The sequence below is a fragment of the Atractosteus spatula genome, unplaced genomic scaffold (assembly GCF_055471065.1).
Source record: "Atractosteus spatula isolate fAtrSpa1 unplaced genomic scaffold, fAtrSpa1.hap1 Scaffold_72, whole genome shotgun sequence".
NCBI classification, from domain to species: Eukaryota; Metazoa; Chordata; class Actinopteri; order Semionotiformes; family Lepisosteidae; genus Atractosteus; species Atractosteus spatula.
This window is the reverse complement of record NW_028296904.1, coordinates 142,313-164,314: the sequence shown is the minus strand read 5'-3', so window position 1 is coordinate 164,314 and position 22,002 is coordinate 142,313. Positions and strand designations below refer to the sequence as shown.

General features: G+C 42.6%; 2 non-coding genes across 2 annotated transcripts; both read left to right on the top strand.

The window, feature by feature from the left end:
* Nucleotides 1–16,016: 16,016 nt before the first annotated feature.
* Nucleotides 16,017–16,104, top strand: trnay-gua (transfer RNA tyrosine (anticodon GUA)). Its single transcript is given in 2 exon segments — nt 16,017–16,053; nt 16,069–16,104. It is a non-coding gene; the product is annotated as a tRNA-Tyr (tRNA).
* A 3,494-nt stretch (nt 16,105–19,598) lies between these two features.
* Nucleotides 19,599–19,681, top strand: trnal-uaa (transfer RNA leucine (anticodon UAA)). The gene has a single exon. It is a non-coding gene; the product is annotated as a tRNA-Leu (tRNA).
* The last annotated feature ends 2,321 nt before the right edge of the window (nt 19,682–22,002 follow it).

The window sequence follows — 22,002 nt, the reverse complement described above, 5'->3', positions numbered from 1 at the left end:
TGAAATACAATACTTGCTTAAAAGTGCAGATTATTTTTTACGCAAAACTGCAAATGGAGAAAACAGACTCTTTGGAGTCTCTGTGGTACAATTGCTTAGTGCGGCCAGGTTGGGACTAAAATTATAGTAAGGTGATGGTTCAAGTGCATCCAGGCACACCTTTCTCACTGTTCCAATGTGAACATCTATGGAAAAAATGGCATAAAATATTTAACAGATTATTGACCTAATTGATACCGATGTCTTACCACTTGGCCACCACGCCTGCAGTTCCACTTACTTTCCCATCAAGGCTAGCATGTTTTTTAAAATACAAAAAAGTTCCATCTTTGAGCACAAATTGCCATGGTAGGAGGAATAAAACAAATATGACTGTTCAAATGAATTCTATTGAAACTGATTTAATCGCGCAGAATCTACAACAACAAAACCATGATTCTTAACAAGGAGATACTGGGCAGCAGTGGGATTCCAGCTCACGCCCTCGAAGAGATGGAGCTTTAATCCAGCTCCTTAGAGCGCTCGACCAGGGTTACGCTTGATAGCAGCTTTTCAGCACTTGTAGTCTGACTTTGTGGTGTTATGCTCCATGGAAGAGACTGCACCTCCTTTTTTCGAGATGCTTTCTCTCACTTGGTGAAATATTCACTTCTTTGGCCCTCTGAATATAGTTCTTCTGTTAAGCAAGCTTCAGACTCTGCTTATAGCGCCCGTGTAGAGATTTTATTTTTACAGGAAGACGCATTCCGAAACGTATCTCTGTAGTTTTAGAAAAGCTTTGAACAGCGCACAAACAGTATTCTAATTTCAACACGGCAGATCTGTGCAGCAATCGTACTCGATTTGACTGTGATTCTGAAATACTTCTAGCAAACATATTCAGGTTTCCTTGAACCTTTAATAAAAAAAAAATACTTTGCGATGTTCCGCAGATGTGCAGTGTGCCTTTCCTCTTGTCGTATTCAAGAGTACTCACTGCGGGAGCTCCTCACTGCGTGTCCTTTACTCTACTGTGATTTCTTTTAATTTATCTACGTGGAGTGTGGTGAGAAGATCACCTTGAACATTTTCGGTTTGTGAAAGGAAACACTAAAGAAAATACAAGTGATGAACATTTAAAATAACCACAGTACAGCTAGCAGAGGGAAAGATAAAAGATGATTTAGAATGACATTCACAATAGATTGAAGAAAAGCACAACCGCTCAAACAGGGACTTGAACCCTGGACCCTCAGATTAAAAGTCTGATGCTCTACCAACTGAGCTATCCAGGCCCCACAAGAAAAGCGATACTGTCGGGATTCTTGCAAGTCACGTCTCTTCTTGTTCCGAAGCGCAGTCGTACCTGACCCGTCTGGAATGACCACTGACGGACTTTATCCAGAAGTGACGGCGCCACTCCCAGTAGAATGAGAGAGAAATACAGTACGACACGAGGAGTCAAGGGACTCCCACAATTCATCTTTCCTCACATTACTGATTTTTTCACAAAGAATTTGACCTTTTCACAATCAGATTTTTTCACATTTAATAAGATCCTTTAATCAACAACATTTAAGAAAGAAAACAAATGGAACATTTTTTGGAACAATAATAAAAAAAAAACCTTCAATGTCTTGGTTGTATACGTGTGCACACCCTTTATAAAGGGGGTAGCAACTGTGCTGAAATTTAACCAGTCACATTCCAGATCATGTACAAAGGTTATTTGCCTTTGCCAGACATCAATTGTATTGATTCGTATTAGTCCTATTTAATATCAGCTGATCACATACAGACGCAGCCATTCAAAGTGCGTGTTATAGACACGTACTGCAGGTGGCGTCGCGCATTGTGACGCAAGATGACGCGAGGCACCGCAGTACGTGATTGGTTGACCGACAGGGGCACTCGTGGTCCGTTGGTCTGTCGTAGAAAGACTTACAGTAAACGTCTTTGCTGTGCCCGTTGTAGATATTGAATTTTACCACTGAAAGGAAATCTTAGTAGCTGAGCATAAAAAGAATAGGAGCATACTGTAACGCGTGTGAAGGCCATAAACGATATTAATTTTGGAACATAAACATACAGTATATGGCTGGTCTTGGTACTTTAAAGAAAAAATACACACCAGTATTTCATTTCTCCCTAAACATTTTAAGCATCGAAGTCTTTAACTAAAGAGATACTGGAGTCAACAGGCATACTTTTAGAATTTGATTAAAAGGGAATATAATTTTGAATCGCGTATATATTTTATGAAAGCAAGATTGCTCAGCTGGACAAAAGTACACAACCTACCTTTATCAGAAATATTTATGCATCAAAGCCTTTACTGAAGATATTACTAATAGTATTGATAATGAATGACTTTGGACAAGCTGTATACTCAAAGTATAATTTCTTTAGCACATTTGTACAAGCACTTGAAATCTGTCCAAGCCATATTTTGTCAGGCATTTTGTTTTACTTCAACGGGCATAAAAACTCCCTTGCTTTTAACAGGGCATTTCATAATTTCTAACTACGAAAATGATTTAAAATGTGACACTTATCATTCAACTAGAGCTCAAAATATCACAAGGATCCTCAAGAGCACAGCAAAGACTGTATTAAAAGATACTTGTATGAGATACATGAGAATCCAGGCTTTTTTTATCAACGCTTTCTTTTCCGTATACCAGATTTTATGGAACCACTTCAGAAGGGTGTCAGCCAGTCAGATTCCAGGAATCGGTACTTTAAAAGAAAAATACACACCGGTATTCCATTTCTCCCTAAACATTTCAAGCATCGAAGTATTTAACTAGCATGTGAAATAGCGTGTGAAAAAGTGGTAGTTTTAAGCTTTTCTGCTAATATAATATGGAATCGCGTATCTAAAGAATTTAATAACGATATGATTATATTCGTGTACTGCGACAGGGCTATGTAGGGCTGTTTCGCCTCCCTATCATGCGAGTTGTGTTGTAGCCTACTGGTCTACGTGCCTGATTAGCAATTTTCAGATTGTGTGTTCAATTCCAGCTGGTGCTGGACTTTTCTTTTAACAAACATTTCTTCGAAAAAATAGAATAGCGATATTATGGACAATCAATTGACTTTTATATTTCAAAATATCGCAACATGATCAATTCTAAGTCATTTTTGATAACAATGAATAGTCACCTTCTTCCCTTCTGCGGGAAACGGTCCCTGCTTCTGCTTCCTGCTTCTATTGTGTGTGTGTGTGTAATAGAGTAAATTTGTATAGAGAAATGGAGGCTGGACAGTATGCGATACAATATAAACATTTATATTGATTTAAATCGTGTTTTGATTTAAATCGCAAACGCGTGTTTAATTATATGTGTTTTTTTAATCATAATCAGGCTAATGCAACATAAATTGATACAGTATCTCTGTCTTATTTTTAGTAAATAAAGTGCATTTTTGCACACTATATGTGCAAACGTTTTATGATATGTCGCTGTTGTGAATGTCTGTGGACATGTGCTGGCTGGACAGGAGGTTCCACTGTACACAGAGATCTTAGAAGACAAAGATCAGACCTGGGCGCCGACAGTCAATCTGGACAAGACCAGTTATGGTTTTCCAGAAAAAAAGCCAGACCCCAGGGAAACAGCTACAAATTCACACTTAACAACACATTAACACCTAACAACGGGAGCAGGGACGAATTAGGCCAGTACCCACTATTGTTAAACATACAGAAAAGGATATTAAAGTATTGAATATTAGTATTGGCTTTAGTATTAGCCATACAGAACATTAAAGTGCCCCTTTTCCATTCAGCGGGTGCCTGAGCCACTGTGTCCTATCTTCTGACAGTCGCCGTTGTGAACAAACATTTCTTTGGAAAAATGAGACGTTTCCCTTTGTCAGAGATATAAATATATAATATATAAATAAATTAAATTTAACTAACATTTGAAATAGCATGTGAAAAAGTGGTAGTTTAAGCTTTTCTGCTAATATAATATGGAATCGCGTATCTAAAGAATTTAATAACGATATGATTATATTCGTGTACTGCGACAGGGCTGTGTAGGGCTGTTTTGCCTCTCTCTTCATGCGACTGTACCAGGAAGAGGATTTCTTTCTATTCGAAACGTGTATTTTAAAAGTTTAAGAAGTAAAAACCTGACACAGATTTCTAAACTGATCAGGATCGTTATCTTTGTCTTGCATAATAATGTTCACCGCTCTGTCCAGCAAATTAATAATAAACTTTATTTTATATAGCTTTTTAAACGAATAAGTAGTTAGATTGCTCATAAACCTAATCACTTGCTTTCTCTTTTTATTTAGGCTCAGATTTCAACTATAGATCGTATTATTAATAACCATAATAACAACCAACCAACAAAAACAACCATATAAACATAATACCAACCAAAAACATAGATAACAACCACAATACAAAATCAAATATATCAAACCATTATACTCTCGCAAATTCCTCCAATTATCATAGTCCCGCCCCTTATGCAAAACCAAACCCTCCTCCCATCCCAGTTTCTCCTCTTTATCATAAACAAAATCCACCTCAATTTTCAACATAAAGCATTACTGCTTACTGGGTTTTTGAGTGGGGGGGGGGGAGGTGTCTTTCGCTGGAAATCTCGCCTGCTTCTACTTTACGACTACAACCCCCTCTCTGCAGGAGTGCTGGCTGTGACGAATTAAACCGGTTTCACAGGTATTTTCAAAGTAGGAAGTACAGTGTTAACTGGTAGCTGGGCTCCTCAATGAAATCGCTTTAACATGCTAATGTGTTGGTGTAACAGTCCGGGAGTGGCAAGCTTCTAATGTCAACTCGACTCGATTGGAAGACAATGAACGTATTTTAGCCCTAAATGAATTAATAGCAAACATGGTTTACATAAAATACAGTTTTCCAAGAAAGTTTATAATAATGCGATCTAAAGTTGAAATCTGAGCCTAAATATAAAGGAAAAGCATTTTCAGAGAGCAATCACGCTGTGTTTATGTAGAAAAAGCGATTAGGTTTATGAGCAATCTAATTACCTATTCGCCTAAAACGCTATATAAAATAAAGTTTATTTAGAGATGAATGATCAGTGTCGCAGTTTAAATAATTTTCGTAGGAGGGCTTGGACAGATTCCAAGTGCATTTTTGCAATTTACGTTGTAATACAGTTTAGAATACAGTTAGTCTAAGCTTTATCAGCTTTAATTATGGGTTGCAATTTAGAAAAAGTCAAAAACCGCACTCAAAATGCAATTTAGAGCTTTCTGGCAAGAGGAGACACCCAAATTATAATGTAACATACCACTGTTTGTGCATTAACAAAGTTATACTGCAATTTTCCTTAGATACGCGATTAAAAAAATAAATTTTTTGAATCCCCGGCGGAACACACTCCATAAGAATCAGCGCTTTTATACAGTATATCGCCTTTAAACACATATATTTAAACACGCGTTTACGATTTAAATCAAAACGCGATTCAAATCAATATAAATGTTTATTTTGTAACGCATAGGTGACTAGTCATTGTTATTAAAAAGACTTCAATCCGATCATGTTGTGATATGTAGAAATATAAATTTGTTTGGTGCGAGTGAGGTTTTATTTAATCTCTGACCAAGAGAAACGTTTCATTTTTTCAAAGAAATGTTTGTTAAAAAATAAAGTCATAGTTCCATGGGATTCAATCACAGACCATGTGACATGGGAGTCAAGAAACTAATACACAGCGCCACCAGATTTGATAACGCTATAAAAACGCTATAAAATAATGTGACTAGGCACAGAACAAGTTTACAGCACAGTACAATAATAAATGCTGACCATGACTTTAGAAGCATAAATTACCTTACACTCAATTTAAACACAAGCTGTCTTTAGCCCTCTAAGCTGGTTCATACAGAAACGTAGAGATCCAGGCTCAGAACACACAGCTTCATTAGCGAATACATATGCAGAACTAGAGAAGATGTTTTACAGAGGATGGATTTTTAGAAACATCCCATCAGTGACATCACTGAAGTCAACTCCTAGGTACTGTAACTGTCGTGTGGATAGTTTCACAAGAATCAGACAAAGGTTTAAGCATCGCTTGTTCTAGATAAAACTGCAAAAAAAAAAAAACAACAACCCATAATGTACTTCTTTGCGGCTCTGTTTGCCCAAATCATATATTCTCATCGTGAAATTTAGAAAATAATATTATGTAACCAAAATCCGCAATATGGAAACAGAACCTGTGTAATTGTTGATAGATGATGTACTCGTAACATTTTTACAAGACGAACTACAACATTTAAAAAATGACTTGTATGTACTTGATATCTCTAATCAATCCACGGCGACATTGTTAAAGCAGAGTCCCAGCACAAAACGAAACTAAAACGCCCTGGGCATATCGTTTCGCGCTTCTTATTAGTTTCTCAAAAGTAATTTGACCGTATGAAATGCATAATATAAACCTAGAAACATATACGTGAGCAGTATTTACGTACTGTAGTATCGGTGTTAAGACATACCTCTCAAATACTGTAAATCAAGTTAAAAATATCTCAAGACCGATTCTGGTCATAATGAAACCATGTTTCGTGTATGTTTTCTTTAAAGTACCGAGACCAGCCATATACTGTATGTTTATGTTCCAAAATTAATATCGTTTATGGCCTTCACACGCGTTGCAGTATGCTCCTATTCTTTTTATGCTCAGCTACTAAGATTTCCCTTCAGTGGTAAAATTAGATATGAATATTCAATACTTAAACGGGCACAGTTAAGACATTAAATATACATATACATACTGTACAGTATACAGTACAGTTTTTATACGGTAATATGTTAATGTTCCTAAATCAATCTCTTTTATGAGCATGTGAAAGGCATGGTGAATCGATTCTCAAAAATTACTGTACTTTGCATGATTGGAAACAAATGCGTGATTGTGAAATGCTGTGGTGTTATTTTTACAAAGACGGTCAATGAAAGAAAGAATGTTGACCAGGGCAATACTTTGAGTTTACACTTACAGCTTGTCCAAGGTGTAGCGGCGAGGCTTAATAATAAGGCAGAATTAAGTGTTTCTGAGCTTCCCAAATGAGGCCCCATTTCTCTGTTCATCTCTGTGGTGCAGCCACAGAGAGACCATTAGGGTGATTTAAGGTTTCCTAGGACAGCTCCCAAAGGGGGGTGCACTTAGCTAAGCCTGGCTATCATGATCAATGGTCATCCACTGGCGCCTATCAGTCTAGGGAGTGCCGGATGGACATCTGGACTGCATTACTAAGTGTCAGGACTAAGTGACTCATATCTCACCTTGATCAACCAATCAGGGACTGGTAGGGCTGAGTAACCCACGTGGGACTCTGATGCCCATGGAACTTTCAGCCAATCAACAAGCTGAAGTTCCTCCAGGTAAAAACAGGCAACACAGGCCTGGAGATTGAGATTCAACAAGATTCAGATTCAACAAGATTCAGATTCGGGAGATTCAGTAAGATTCTGGAGAGGATTCTGTGGACTGTTCTAAAGGGAATTCAAAGGAGAATTCCAGGGCAGGACGGCCCAGGAGCAGAAGGCTCCCAAGGGCAGGACATTCTCGCAGCGCGCCTCCTGACCATCCCGAGACTCAGCCCGGACAACCACGGAACGGCCAGTGTGTCCGAGTGCCAGAACTTTCCTTTGTTCTAAGAGTCTAGAGTGGAGGTTGCCAGAGAGTAACCAGCAGCAGGCCTCGTGGACAGGTCAGAACTGTGGACAGCTGAATCACTATTCAGAACTAGCTCTTCATCAGGAACGAACCAGTCCTCTTCCTGACTTGCTGGGACCCACAGTCATCTTTTCTCCTGTGCACAAACTTTGCTAGTTAAAGCCAACACTAACTAGCCGGTCAGTGAGCATCAGCAGCGCACCGTCGCAAGCCGCACAGCACAGCCTGGCACGGAGCCAGAGAGCGCGGATTGGACAGCAACAAGCCTGCAGCTGATTGTTTGTGCCTGCAGGAGATCTGAATCCCCAGAAATTGGATGAGTATTCAACTTCAATGCATTACAGCTCGAGAATTCAATTGTTATCCCAACCAGTTGATATCAATTTAATTCCTAAGGGTTATGTACTTGTTTTGAGTATCTAATGTAGAAGTTGTAACCAAGTTCACTTTACGAAACGGTCTTAATGAATGATATACTGAACGTATGTCCTCTTGATGTGTAACACTTCGTAACTGATTGAATATATACCTTTTGTATTCTGATAACCCTCTCGATAAGATCTGTTAGGTTTATATGCATATTCTATGTATTAATAAATTTATCCTCGTGTATTAGTACCTGTGTGTGCGCGTTGTTTGAGTTATGTCGCGTGGTTGGATTCTAAAGCCATCAAAAGAATCAACTTTGTGATTTACTGCTACAATTAATAATTGTCTCAGTAAATGCCCAAACCCTACAGAACTGGTGCCTTCAGAGAGCCACTATGATTACATATTTGGCGTCCCTGAACGGCTATGAAACACTACATTTATGGCGTCCCTGGGTGGGCGTGGCAAGACTGAAATGAATCAACCAAGCGGAATAATTCATATAAAACGCCGCGGGTTTCATACACGATAATACAGTGTGTGCTGAAAGCCGAAAGAAAAAAAAAGTTCCCCTTGCTCTTTAAGCAGTGCTTGAGTGTTTTGTGATCTTTTGCAATCTACCAGGTTGATTGCATACCTGATCTTGTGGTTTTCTGTGGTAAAACTGTGATTTCGTACTTAAAAGTAATACTCTTTAAGTTTAACGATGGTTGCTAAAAGGTCTGAATTCGAGTCGCTATTAAGCACTCTCTCTAGCAGCGACAAGTCTGACCACGATCTCTTCCATATCTCCGTCAGCGGAGAAGCTAGGAGGATAAATCTCCATTCTCTGAGAGAGCTAGCGAAGGACATAGAGAGATTTGACCCCGCAGTGTCAGAGAATAATATCGAGAGTTATATTCAGGACCTCAGGTATACCCTGCAGTACCTGCCAAACGCCACAGAACAGGAGAAAGTGTTTCTGGTCAGGAAAACTACCAGCAGAGCTGTACATGAGTGGATGGCTAGGCAGATGAAAGAAGTCTGTAATGATTTTGAGCAGCTATGTCATGCACTTATCGAAGAATACAGTGCGTTTATTGACCCGACTGCCGCGATAGCCGCCGCCCTTAACATTAAGCACGAGAGAGCAGAGTCCCCTCGCGAATATTACGAGAGACTTAGACGAACTTATTTTGCAGGGCGAAATTATGAGGGTTGCGAAGAGAACACACATTTCAAGGGTTTATTCATTGCGAATCTCCACCCGTCAGTCAGAAAGATGATCTTAATGCATACAGATGCACAGACCATGAAAATGACTGATATTAAGAGATTCGCGCAGAAAGCCTGGGAGTATGATGTCCAAAGTCGCTCTGAGCAAAAAGCTGCTAAAGCGACTGTGTTCGCCGTCAGAGCCAGCAGGGTTAATTCCCCCCTGCTCGAAGGAGCACAGGCTCCTGAGCTGGCTAAGCCCCGTTCCAAAGCACTCACACAGGACCGCACCCAGCGTCCTAAGTGCCATGAGAACACCGGGGAAGGGAAAGGGCTAGAAAAGGCTGAACAAAAGGATTCAGTAGCCACCCGCCTGGCCAGGCTTGAACAAGCTTTATTAGGACAGGGACAACCGCTCCCCAAGGCTGCCGGAAGCGTGAATGAGCTGATACTCTCCACTGGAGGAGGCGGAGACCCGCCCCCTCTCCCTCCCTCAGTCTATCTGATTGAGCGGAAGGGTTCCTGCCTGGATGAGGTCAGCCACTCCCAAGCGAGTGCTGACTCCACCCCTGAAGTCACAGAGCAGGCAGTAAAACACAGAGGAAAAGCACGAAGCTTTTACCTCAAGGCTGCCATGGGAGATGTCTTACCCAGTGAGACACTGATTGACACTGAGGTTGAAAGGTGTTTGATGTCACACGGCAAGCTCAAACGGGTAGAAAAAGAAAAGGGTATGCGACTCAGAGTGGAACCTTTAGTGGATCACCAGAAAGGCAAAGTGTGGAAACAGGTCAAGGCTCCTAAGCCTTCTGTACAGAAGGAAAGGGGGGCCAAGAGGCAGACTGTGCTTACACAGTGCCCACCGAACACAGAAGCCTATGCGGAGATTCCTTCTGTTCCCTCTGGACAAGAAATAAAAATATTTTCTTGTTCCCCGGATATACAGGGAAGTCGTGCCCTGGCCAAGGTCCCAACAGCCTCCATGCCACAGGAGCGGTGCTCCGAGCAGCCGCCTGATCCACCAGGTAAAGCACACACCTTTTACATCCCTAAAGAGGAGCAGATCTCCCCACCTGGCGATGAAAAGGAGCTTTCCCTGTGCACCCTGGCACCCAAGAGGGGTCAGGACCACCACCCTGCAGTGGTGGAAGGGATCCAGATGGCAGGAGAGCAGGTTGGTGATGTAGCCCTCGCCCTTAGCCCTGAGAGGTCCTCTATTAGTGAGGATCTGCTTGAGCAGCTGTCACAGGGCCACCGCCAGGTGCCCCTGGTGCAACATTCACAGGTTAGACAGGAGGTCCAGCTGGACGCTGAGACTACTGCGCTGTGGACACACCTGATCCCAGATGCCGATTCCCTCTGCTGTGACCCAGGGAACCTGCAGTCAGGTAACATTATTTCTCACAACTACCAGGTAGTGAGTGAGACTGACCTGATTGTTCCTGCCTCAACGGCAGGGTTGCCAACACACCCAGTCCCCCAGAAGGGACAGGGAATGAAAGCCGAGCCGGTTTTCTTACAGCCACCAGCTCAGTCTGTCAGTCTGAGTCTGACCAACAGTGGTTCAGCCAGACTGGAGCTGGATGGTCAAGTCACCCGCCTGCCAGTGCAGGACATCGCAAAGAGGGGTGTCAGAATCCCCGCCTGCACTGACATGGGCCTGGTGGGTGATAGCGAGTTCGAAGACAGTGAACTAGCTATCCCAGTGCTGGGGCAGCTCCCTGAACCCCTAGCGAGGGAAGGGGGGAGCGAGCAGGTGTCCTACACCCACGCCCAGCGAACGATTGTAAACATGCCGATAGAGGGATTCCTCAATCAGGAAGTGTGCAGGGTGGACCTGAACAGTGAGAATGGGATAACAATCCCAGATCACTCAGGTGCTCCAGATGACCACTCAGCCGAGGGTCAGGCATGGTCCACCGCTGCACCGCCCCCTGCAGGGTTCCTAGAGCACAGGCATGAACAAATCGAAAAAGCAGATGCCCTGGAAAAGGAGGAGCAGCATCAGCAGCTGCGTCAGATCTCCTCAGATTTCCAGGATGTTGGTGCCCAAGATGCCACATGGCATACTGAGAAAGACACCATGTACACGCTGCGCCAGCTTAGAAAGGCGACAGTCACTCAGAAGGAGATGACTGGGATCAGCCACCCGAAAAGACTTTTGGGAGGACTGATCGCTGCCGCCACTGTTGCACGTTTGCTTTTTCTGGTAGGTTTGTGTGCTACTGGCACTCTCACCCTGACTGCCCCAAGAAGGCAGGTGTCAGAGATGCCAGAGGGTAGTGACAGACTGTATCGACAGCAGCAAAAGTTGGAAAGCTTAGGGAAAATCCTACAGGCAACTTCCTATGCAACAGGGTTAAACCTTATTCCCCAACCAGTGGACATGATTGTTGGTGTTATACAGTGGGTTTATGCTTGTGTGCAACAGGCCAGAATGTTGACACAAGACCTGTTAAGGGAGTTCAGTGCCACTGTAGCCAGTCTAACCACGGCACAATTCCCAACCCACTTGATTCCACTCTTCTCAGTAGAGGAGTGTGTGACATTAACCCCATCGTTCATAGCTCACCCAGAAGGCAAACCAAGATTGAATTCGGTTCCAAATCTTGAGATGGGTATGGCTACCAAAGCTATCCATTGGCTGTGTCTAAACGATTCACCAATGAAGGGTGTAAAGCTACTAACGAGCAGAGGAAGGTTAATGAACCCCATGAAGAGCAGGTGGGAAGTAAATGGCTGGTCAGCACACCACGTTTAACTGACACTGTGACTTGTGACAGGCATGATGCAGCTACCTAATAAAACAGTTCCTTTAAGTTCCTGAGGAGGCCATAGTACAGCATGGTAACTTAACACTGTACGGTCTAGAACCAGACAACATAAGACCAAACTTGAGGTCATGGATGCCTTCAGGTGCCACACTAAGGAATTGGATAGAAATCCAAGAAACAGTAAGCCCTGAAGAGGTACAGGTAGTTAGTTATGCTTTAATGGAACAAACCTCCAAACCACCCTAGCAGATACCCAACACAGGTGTTGTGGTTTATCGGGGGGCTGGGAACAGGAACTGGTGTTATTGTAACACTACTGCCAGGTAGCTGGATCATGACTGACAGTGTACTCTGAATGATGTACTCTCACATCAAGATGTACTCCGGGTAGCATGAATGAGTCAAAGGTAGCATGTCAAAAGAAAGGAAGTGACTTCTCCCCAAATATCTACCACAGAGGTATCAGATATTGACAGTGAACTTCCTGATGTGTAATTCCTAGACTTAGATAATGTCTCCTACCGTGTTTATACATACTCCAGATGTTATTCATCCTGTTTGTATCCAATGCTGGTTCTGGTATGAATTCTCGAGGAGTAATGTGGACATTTAAGATTAATGTTCTAATGGCAAGGGACATCACTTAACTCTGTTTTTGTTTTGAAGGCAACAACGCCTCAGGACCTCGTGACCTTCAAAAAGGGGGGATATGTAGCGGCGAGGCTTAATAATAAGGCAGAATTAAGTGTTTCTGAGCTTCCCAAATGAGGCCCCATTTCTCTGTTCATCTCTGTGGTGCAGCCACAGAGAGACCATTAGGGTGATTTAAGGTTTCCTAGGACAGCTCCCAAAGGGGGGTGCACTTAGCTAAGCCTGGCTATCATGATCAATGGTCATCCACTGGCGCCTATCAGTCTAGGGAGTGCCGGATGGACATCTGGACTGCATTACTAAGTGTCAGGACTAAGTGACTCATATCTCACCTTGATCAACCAATCAGGGACTGGTAGGGCTGAGTAACCCACGTGGGACTCTGATGCCCATGGAACTTTCAGCCAATCAACAAGCTGAAGTTCCTCCAGGTAAAAACAGGCAACACAGGCCTGGAGATTGAGATTCAACAAGATTCAGATTCAACAAGATTCAGATTCGGGAGATTCAGTAAGATTCTGGAGAGGATTCTGTGGACTGTTCTAAAGGGAATTCAAAGGAGAATTCCAGGGCAGGACGGCCCAGGAGCAGAAGGCTCCCAAGGGCAGGACATTCTCGCAGCGCGCCTCCTGACCATCCCGAGACTCAGCCCGGACAACCACGGAACGGCCAGTGTGTCCGAGTGCCAGAACTTTCCTTTGTTCTAAGAGTCTAGAGTGGAGGTTGCCAGAGAGTAACCAGCAGCAGGCCTCGTGGACAGGTCAGAACTGTGGACAGCTGAATCACTATTCAGAACTAGCTCTTCATCAGGAACGAACCAGTCCTCTTCCTGACTTGCTGGGACCCACAGTCATCTTTTCTCCTGTGCACAAACTTTGCTAGTTAAAGCCAACACTAACTAGCCGGTCAGTGAGCATCAGCAGCGCACCGTCGCAAGCCGCACAGCACAGCCTGGCACGGAGCCAGAGAGCGCGGATTGGACAGCAACAAGCCTGCAGCTGATTGTTTGTGCCTGCAGGAGATCTGAATCCCCAGAAATTGGATGAGTATTCAACTTCAATGCATTACAGCTCGAGAATTCAATTGTTATCCCAACCAGTTGATATCAATTTAATTCCTAAGGGTTATGTACTTGTTTTGAGTATCTAATGTAGAAGTTGTAACCAAGTTCACTTTACGAAACGGTCTTAATGAATGATATACTGAACGTATGTCCTCTTGATGTGTAACACTTCGTAACTGATTGAATATATACCTTTTGTATTCTGATAACCCTCTCGATAAGATCTGTTAGGTTTATATGCATATTCTATGTATTAATAAATTTATCCTCGTGTATTAGTACCTGTGTGTGCGCGTTGTTTGAGTTATGTCGCGTGGTTGGATTCTAAAGCCATCAAAAGAATCAACTTTGTGATTTACTGCTACAATTAATAATTGTCTCAGTAAATGCCCAAACCCTACAGAACTGGTGCCTTCAGAGAGCCACTATGATTACATATTTGGCGTCCCTGAACGGCTATGAAACACTACAAAGGTCATTCATTATTAATACTATTAGTAATATCTCCGTTAAAGACTTTGATGGCCACAGCTCAAACATGAGAGGTTGAGCTTTATTAGCTCCACCTTGCGGAAATTCCGGATACTATTATTTTGCTTGTCGTATTATAGGAGAATTTACGGTAACTAGTGGTATTTACCGGTAACTCGCGGTATTTACCGGTAACTTGAGGTAGACTGCGTACAGCGTACCGGAAAATAATGCGGTATCGCCCGCGCATTTTGAATGGCTGCATCTGTAGCTTGTTGTTAAGTAATTACCACCCTGAAGATGTTTACGTGCTCCGTCAGTCTCCTCATGTGTGTGTATATTCTGTGTTTGGTTTTGTGTGGTTGATAAAGAATAAAGCTATCGCTTGGTTCATTTATCTCATCTCCATTGGTCCTTTGTCCTGAGAAGAACCTGTAAACGCTACATTGGTGTCAGAAGCGGGCAGGATGAACAAACCGTGGCAGACATTAACCGATTCTGTCAAGCGCTGGCTGACTCTAAAAGAGACAGAACCCACCGGCAGCGCACATATGGAGCCTGAGCAGCTCCTGGGTGCGACAGGTGGCCACAGCCCTTACCAGGGCTACTCAGTAGTGGTTCTGCCGGTAGAATTGGGGCAACTGGCTGCTACTCCTGGCCAGCGGATACCCCAGAGAGAAGATACCCTCCCTGCCGGAGCCGACCAGCGATTCCCACACTCATCAGCGCAGGTGCGACCCGGTCTCTACGACTGGGAAGCACCTTGGGAAACCTAAGGCAGTTCCAGCTCGCGGCCCGAACGAATGGCTGGAACCGGGCAGAGATGGCTAGCCACCTGGCTGTGGCGCTGGAAGGAGCAGCCTGCCAGCTGCTCCTGGATGTCCCGGAGGAGGACAGAGGAGAATATGCAGCACTGGCAGCAGCTCTCCGGCTGGAGGTGGAGGAGGCGCCTGACCTGATGCGGGAGAGGCCGGCCCTACGGCGGCGCCGACCAGGAGAGCGACTGGGCTCGGTCGCCGCTGATGTCATGTTCCTCGCCCGCCAAGGATACCCAGCTTTCCCCCAGGAGGCGCAGCAGGAGATGGCTCTCCAGGCCTTTCTCAAGGCCCTCTCACCTGAGGAGCTGCGGCGCCACGTACAGCTGGCCGCGCCAGCCTCGCTGGGGCAGGCCTTGGCCCTTGCTACATGGGCTGAGGCCGTATTTGGGGTGGCTGGAAGCACCAGCAGATGCAGTGCGCCCTGCCAGCTGACCAACGGTTTTGGTTTTACCAAGGCTGTGGGAAGAGGGGACACCGAGCCCGGGACTGCCGGGCCCCAAAGCCTCGCACAATTACATCGGCATCGGAAAACGGGAACGGGGCGGCTCAGCGCGGGGACGACCGCCATTGGAACACCTCAACCCCAGCTCCGGAGAGCGCTGTGAAGACCGGCGCCCTGCACGCCACTGTGGGGCGAGTCAGCTGTAGCCAGGGCCTGTACCTCCACTGCCGAATCGAGGACCAACCCTGCCTGGCCCTGCTCGACACCGGTTCATCGGTAACCCTACTCCGGCCTGGCGTCCTCCCCGACACCGAGGGCACCAACCCCCCAGGATGGGAGGCCTCCGGCCTGCAGCTGAAGACCGTGATGGGACAGCTTGCTGCAGTCCAGGGGAAACAGGTGCTTGCCTTCCGTCTGGGTACAGTGACGGTGCGCCACCCCTGCTACGATTGATCAACGATTGATGCCCCATCAAACATTTTGTAATATCCCCGGAAGTTCATACTTTAGAAACCTGATTCGTGGCTTAAATTCAAGGTAAACAGTATTCCCCACTTCCCTTCGATAGCTCAGTTGGTAGAGCGGAGGACTGTAGTGGAAATGGTGAGGCATCCTTAGGTTGCTGGTTTGACTCCAGCTCGAAGAAAGGTGCTTCTTGTGAACTTTAATCAAACAGTTAAAATAGCAAATCTTTTTCACTCAGACGTTGATCAAAAGGTCAATAAACCACGAAGCAGAGGCTCTTGTTCCGAATTAAACTCCCGTCTGAATGTCTTGTTTTGGCCAAAATCTGATCTTTGAATTAAGGGAGTACTCTGTCTGCTTTGTAATTCAAAAGTATATACAAATGTCACGTTTTTTTTTTGTAGATATAAAGGTGTTCTCTGTTTTCAAAGGAAAGGATATGTACTTAATTGGCTTTATGATTTGGTATTGATTTTGTATCGTTATATTATTAAGTTTGTGTTTTTTGTGTTTTTAACGTACAAAGGCAAACAAGGCACACATCTGTTTATACCAGCGGTGAATTGTACGTTTTTATTTACAAGCTACTGTGCACTTTTGGGAGTATAACAGGTTCGATATAAAGTGGCAAAAATATAAAAAGGGAAAATACCCCAGTCTGCGTGTAAAGCCCTCACTGTGACTGTTGTTTTATTGTTAAATTCGGCGTACTGTGCACGAAATGTTGCAGAAACACAATCTGATATTTTAATAATCATTATTTTAATAATTTGATAAGTATGAGGCCCCGGATCCAAATATTCAGTTCTGTTTTTTTTAAGTGATATCTTCCCTTCCTCTCGTGGAAATCACACGATGTGAGCAATTGTTTTTTGTTCTTTTTTTTTTCACGTTGTGATCCGAAGAGCCTCAGACGCCCAGTCTGACAGTAACCAAACCAGAATGGATTCTGCTGGGAGCCGGACTGAGAGTACCATCTACAGCTGCTGGATGGTACTCTGCGTCCTGCTGCTCCAGCAATTATTTTGACGAAAGACAGATTACTTGTGCGCTTTTAACCTTCTCGCAGCTACAGGCGAGATATGAAGGCACGTGCTGGTACACCTTCTCTAACTTTCACAATCGCGATAAACTTTCTTTTTAAAAGACCTTTGAAAAACTAGATATAGATATAGATAAAGATAAAACTAGATAAAAAACATGAGCTTTTTTGGTTTTTACATTTATCGATTTTAAATCAAATTTGATCTTTTTACATTGTATTTTACATTGAAAAAAGCGTGCATACCTAATCCACCAACAGACAGAGCAATATTTTATGTTGCCTTCCGGAGCTTTCAGCGTGTGATGGATTTGTATGGGCGTCTGTATGATACCACTACAGCACTGGCGCAGGTGCAAAATCCACTTTTTGGACCGAATGGACCGAATGGACCGAAGCACAGGAGCCAATATAAGAGAAAACGACAGGTGTTTAAACAGAGTATGTCCCAATGTCTGCGACAACGCATTGTGATTTTGTATAAACGCAAATGGTTTATCATTTAAAAGCCAACATCATTCTTTTTATCCCTGGCGCTAATACCCTACCACACATGCGAGCTGTTGTGTGAAAGAAAATTCATATGTGCGTAGGAAGGCAGAATAAAATCCAGAACTGTATTGGTGATATCGATAAACAGGGCTCATGTTCACAATAAAACTTTATTGTATAAAACGTTAAAATTCGTAAATATTTGTTTTAATCATGCAAAGTGTCTGTTAAACCATTCATGAAGGATTCTTAGACAGAAAAACACACCATTATATGAGAAAATATATTTACTATATGTGCATTTAACTTACTTTTTAACAATTTTAGTTTCAAGGTCAATGAAAATTGTTGCCCTGGTTTTTTGTCATAAATACACAAGCTTGTTATGTCTTGTGTCAGAAATAAACTGCATGAAATTTGCTAAAGCAACAAAACGTAAGTGCGACAAAGAAGACAAACATTTGCGTTCATAGTGCAATGTTTTCTCGAGCCTTTAAAATTACTTTAAACGCAATTTGTTTTTTCTCTGTAGCTCTAAGGCTTTGTCATTTAGGTGTGCTGTTTTTTTTTTACATGTTGAAAAAAAGTCGCTAAATCATACGAAACATAAAAACTCCAATTGTAAACAATTGACCATTCATATTCCTGAATTTTAAACCTATGGAGTATTTATATCTTGTCTTTGTATTTGTGCATATTACAGAGCTCCTTTTCAAAAGCTGTCAGTATAGAATAGTGCTTAGGTTTCCTGTTTTTTTACCCAGGTGGTCCAGATAAGACTCTTGGTATAGGAGCGCGTCTGTGTTGCCTTCTGGATTTCAAATGAGCAGCTCAGTGCAGAAAAGAACCCTGTAGATCAGCATGTACATTTGCATGGACAGTAGATTTTTCAGAAAGTGTAATTGGATTATAGCACGTGCCCCTGACGATGTTGTTGATACATCATATGTGCTCTTTTTTGTATTATATGTATTTTTGTTGTTCAAATAAAAAAATATAAAAAAAAACTTTCAGGATGCTTGCTGCTGTAAAAATAAAATGACATCAAGGGCGCTGTACGCAGAGGTCTGAAACCTGCTCCACTTTATCCAAGAACTTTATCCAGAGGTGTTAAAGAAAATTGATTTATTTTCCTGACTGCAATGTATGGTGAAGCATAAAATCTAGCTGCATAAATCTCTATTACGTGTCATTTATGAAGGCGTTTCAAATAGCAGCCAGTGAAGGATTAACGTTTTTGGAGCATGTATTATATTCTAAATACTCTTACTTAAATAAGCTTAAATTCGCATACTGTTATTTAGACATCGCAAACCAGTCTGACCTCATACAACATTCTGTGCCCGCTGAGTAGATCTTAAAGCAGCTACAGCCAGAGTAGCAGTAATGGCAACACAGTGCTTGGAGTTCAGCTTTTCTTATTTCTTCTGCGGAACCACTGGTATCGGAATATACTGATCCGCATAAGAAGCGCTACCGGTTTCAGATAGTTTTTATTGAGTGCTGCTCTAAACTTTACATTTGCTTAGACTTGTTTTCCCCATGAAAAAAAGACATTTCCCTAATTACATTTAACTTTTTTTTCCCTTATCATCAAGTAGAAATAAAACATATCATTCCATTTAAGAGCCACAGGCAGGATGGCTGGTGGTCCAAGGCGTTGCGTTCAGGTTGTAGCTTCCCCTAGAGATGTTTGTTCATTTCCCACTTCTGACAAAGAAGTTAGAGTGGAAACGGTAACATCCTTAAGTAAAAAACATTTCACATTTCATGTGTTTAATGTTAAGTGTCTTGGTGGTTGATGGCTCTTCTCTCTTGCAGGGTGATGGCAAAATTCTTGAGAGAGGGAGTCTCCTACGTAAGGCTGCTCTTCGTCAAGAGTGGAGACAACAGGAACAGACTTCAAACCGACATTAATTACTGAGAGCAGGCGAAAACGTCTTTTGAAATGAGGAAATGTCTGCTGACAGTAAACAGAGCTCACGGTGAGCTGCGGACAAGCGCTCCTCGTTAGTACAGTGCTGAGTACCCCTGCTTGTTGCGCGGGAGACCGGGGTACGTTTCTGTGACAGGGCGCTGTTTTTTTTTTAATAGATGAATCATATTCAAATGTTAAACAACTGAGCAGCATATTGCTGTAGACCAGGATGGCCGAGTGGTTAAGGCGTTGGACTTAAGATCCAATGGACGAAAGTCCACGTGGGTTCGATCCCCACTCCTGGTAGTGTCGTACTAAGTTTGAAGTGACAGAACACTTTGATGATTTACACTCTATTTAAATATGAATTCACTAAATTTCCGTTCAGTTCTCTTCACATAACTGAACTCTCACTATCGCATACTGAAGGCTTTACATCCATTAGCTGTGATACAGCTCCCAATAAAGACAGAATCAAACAGTTTGTTCTGTCTCGCATGGTGATCCTCTTCTCGATCCAAATGAAATGTTTAATATGATGCCTCGAGAAAAAAAAGGAGTGAATTTCCGCCTGTAATGATTGATGCCCCCTCAAACATTTTGTAACATCCCCGGAAGTTTATACAGTAGAATCCTGGTTTGTGGCTTAAATTCAAGGTAAACAAGACTAAGGAAACGAGTTGGAAACTTGATGTCGAACTGGAATTTAATCACCCGGAATATTTCACTACATTGGGCAATATGTGCCAGAGAGGAGCACTTTAAATCCCTTCGATAGCTCAGTTGGTAGCGTGGCGGACTGTATTAAAAACAGTTAGGAATCCTCAAGTCGCTGTTTTCACTCCAGCTCGAAGGAAGGTGCTTTTGTGAACTTTAATCAAAGAGTTAAAATAGCGAATCTTTTTCGCTCAGACGTTGATCAAAAGCTCAATAAACGATGAAGCAGAGGCTCTTGTTCCGAATTCAGCTAACATCTAATTGTCTTGTTTTGGCCAAGATCTGATCTTTGAATTAAGGGACTACTCTGTCTGATTTGTAATTCAAAAGTATATACAAATGTCACTGTTTTCAAAGGATAGGTACTTAATTGGCTTTATAATTTGGTATTGATTTTGTATCGTTATATTATTAGGTTTGTGCTTTCTGTGTTTTTATCATATTGTGAACTTCTTTTTTAAACAAATGCTTACAAAGGCAAACACAGCACACATCTGTTTATACCAGCGATGAATTGTACATTTTTATTAAGTACAATCTACTGTATTTTTAGAAAAAATGGCGTACTGTGCACGATATGTTGCAGAAACACAACCTGATATTTTCATAATTATTATTTTAATCATTTGACAAGTATGAGGTCCCGGATCCAAATCTTCAGTGCTGATTTTTTTTTGTGATATCTTCTCTTCCTCTCGTGGAAATCACAAGATGTGAGCAAATGTTTTTTGTTCTTTTTTTTTCACGTTGCGATCCAAAGAGCCTCAGACGCACAGTCTGACAGTAACCAAACCAGAATGGATTCTGCTGGGAGCCGGACTGAGCTCATTCTCACTCCCTGTGCTGAAAACAGAATTATCTCTTCCCCGAACATCGTCTACAGCTGCTAGATATTGCTCTGCGTCCTACTGCTCCAGCAATTCCTTTGACCAAAGACAGATCACTTGTGCGCTTTTAACCTTCTTGCAGCTACAGGCTCTTTGATGGTTCATGCTGATCATTGTGGATCCAAAAGAAAATTTTAAAGCTGATACATTTTCGATTGTAATTTGCATCTAGCTACAACGTCCCTGGAAAAGAGATTGTATTAGTTGCGTGCAATCGGTATCTTTTACTTGACGTATGGTAGTAGAAATAGTTTGAATAATGTTTTCTAAAGAAGATTGTATTGCCAGGACCTGCCTTTAGCGCTCAGTAGCGATTTCGCTGTTGATATAGATGGAGAAGAAATGTAAGATGAATGGATGATCTAAGCTAAAATAGCCCTAACACCCCTCCTGTAGCAGTGTTTGTATTCATAGCAAGTAATATTCTTTTTCAAACCCGACCGTTGCTTTTGCATTAAGTGTTATGTAACCATTAGCGGTTTCGGTAGCTTCTGAAGAGCGCACTTTTCCAAACTGAAGCCTACTGTATAAGAACATTATTCAAGATGCACCATGGCCCAGAATCGTGCATCGGGACAAGGATTAACATCAATTGAAAGTACTCCCAAATAAAAGATTTGACCGAAAAATTAAAAGAGTAGGCAAGTATTAAAACAACACCATAACTTCCAAACTCTTTCCTGGTTCAGGCCATGTAAAATGACATCATCAGTGGAGTCATGCCGAGGTTGTGAGCTTAAGCCTCACCTGGAGCAGCCTGGTTTTCTGTCTTGACAGGTAAACAGTGTTTTGTGTTATTTGCTAAATGGAGAGAGGATTCTGTGTTAATTGTGCTCCTCCTGGAAGAGGTCAAGATGAGATGTTCACGAGGCTGGTGGTAAATATCCTATCCAGGAATATTTTTTGTTCTTTATCGGGGAATATCGAATATCCGGGCTGTATATCGGGGCTGTAGGGGGTCAGATCTATAGATGTAGTAAACACATTAGTGGAGACGGTGTGTGTGCTCTCTGTGAGAGAGCC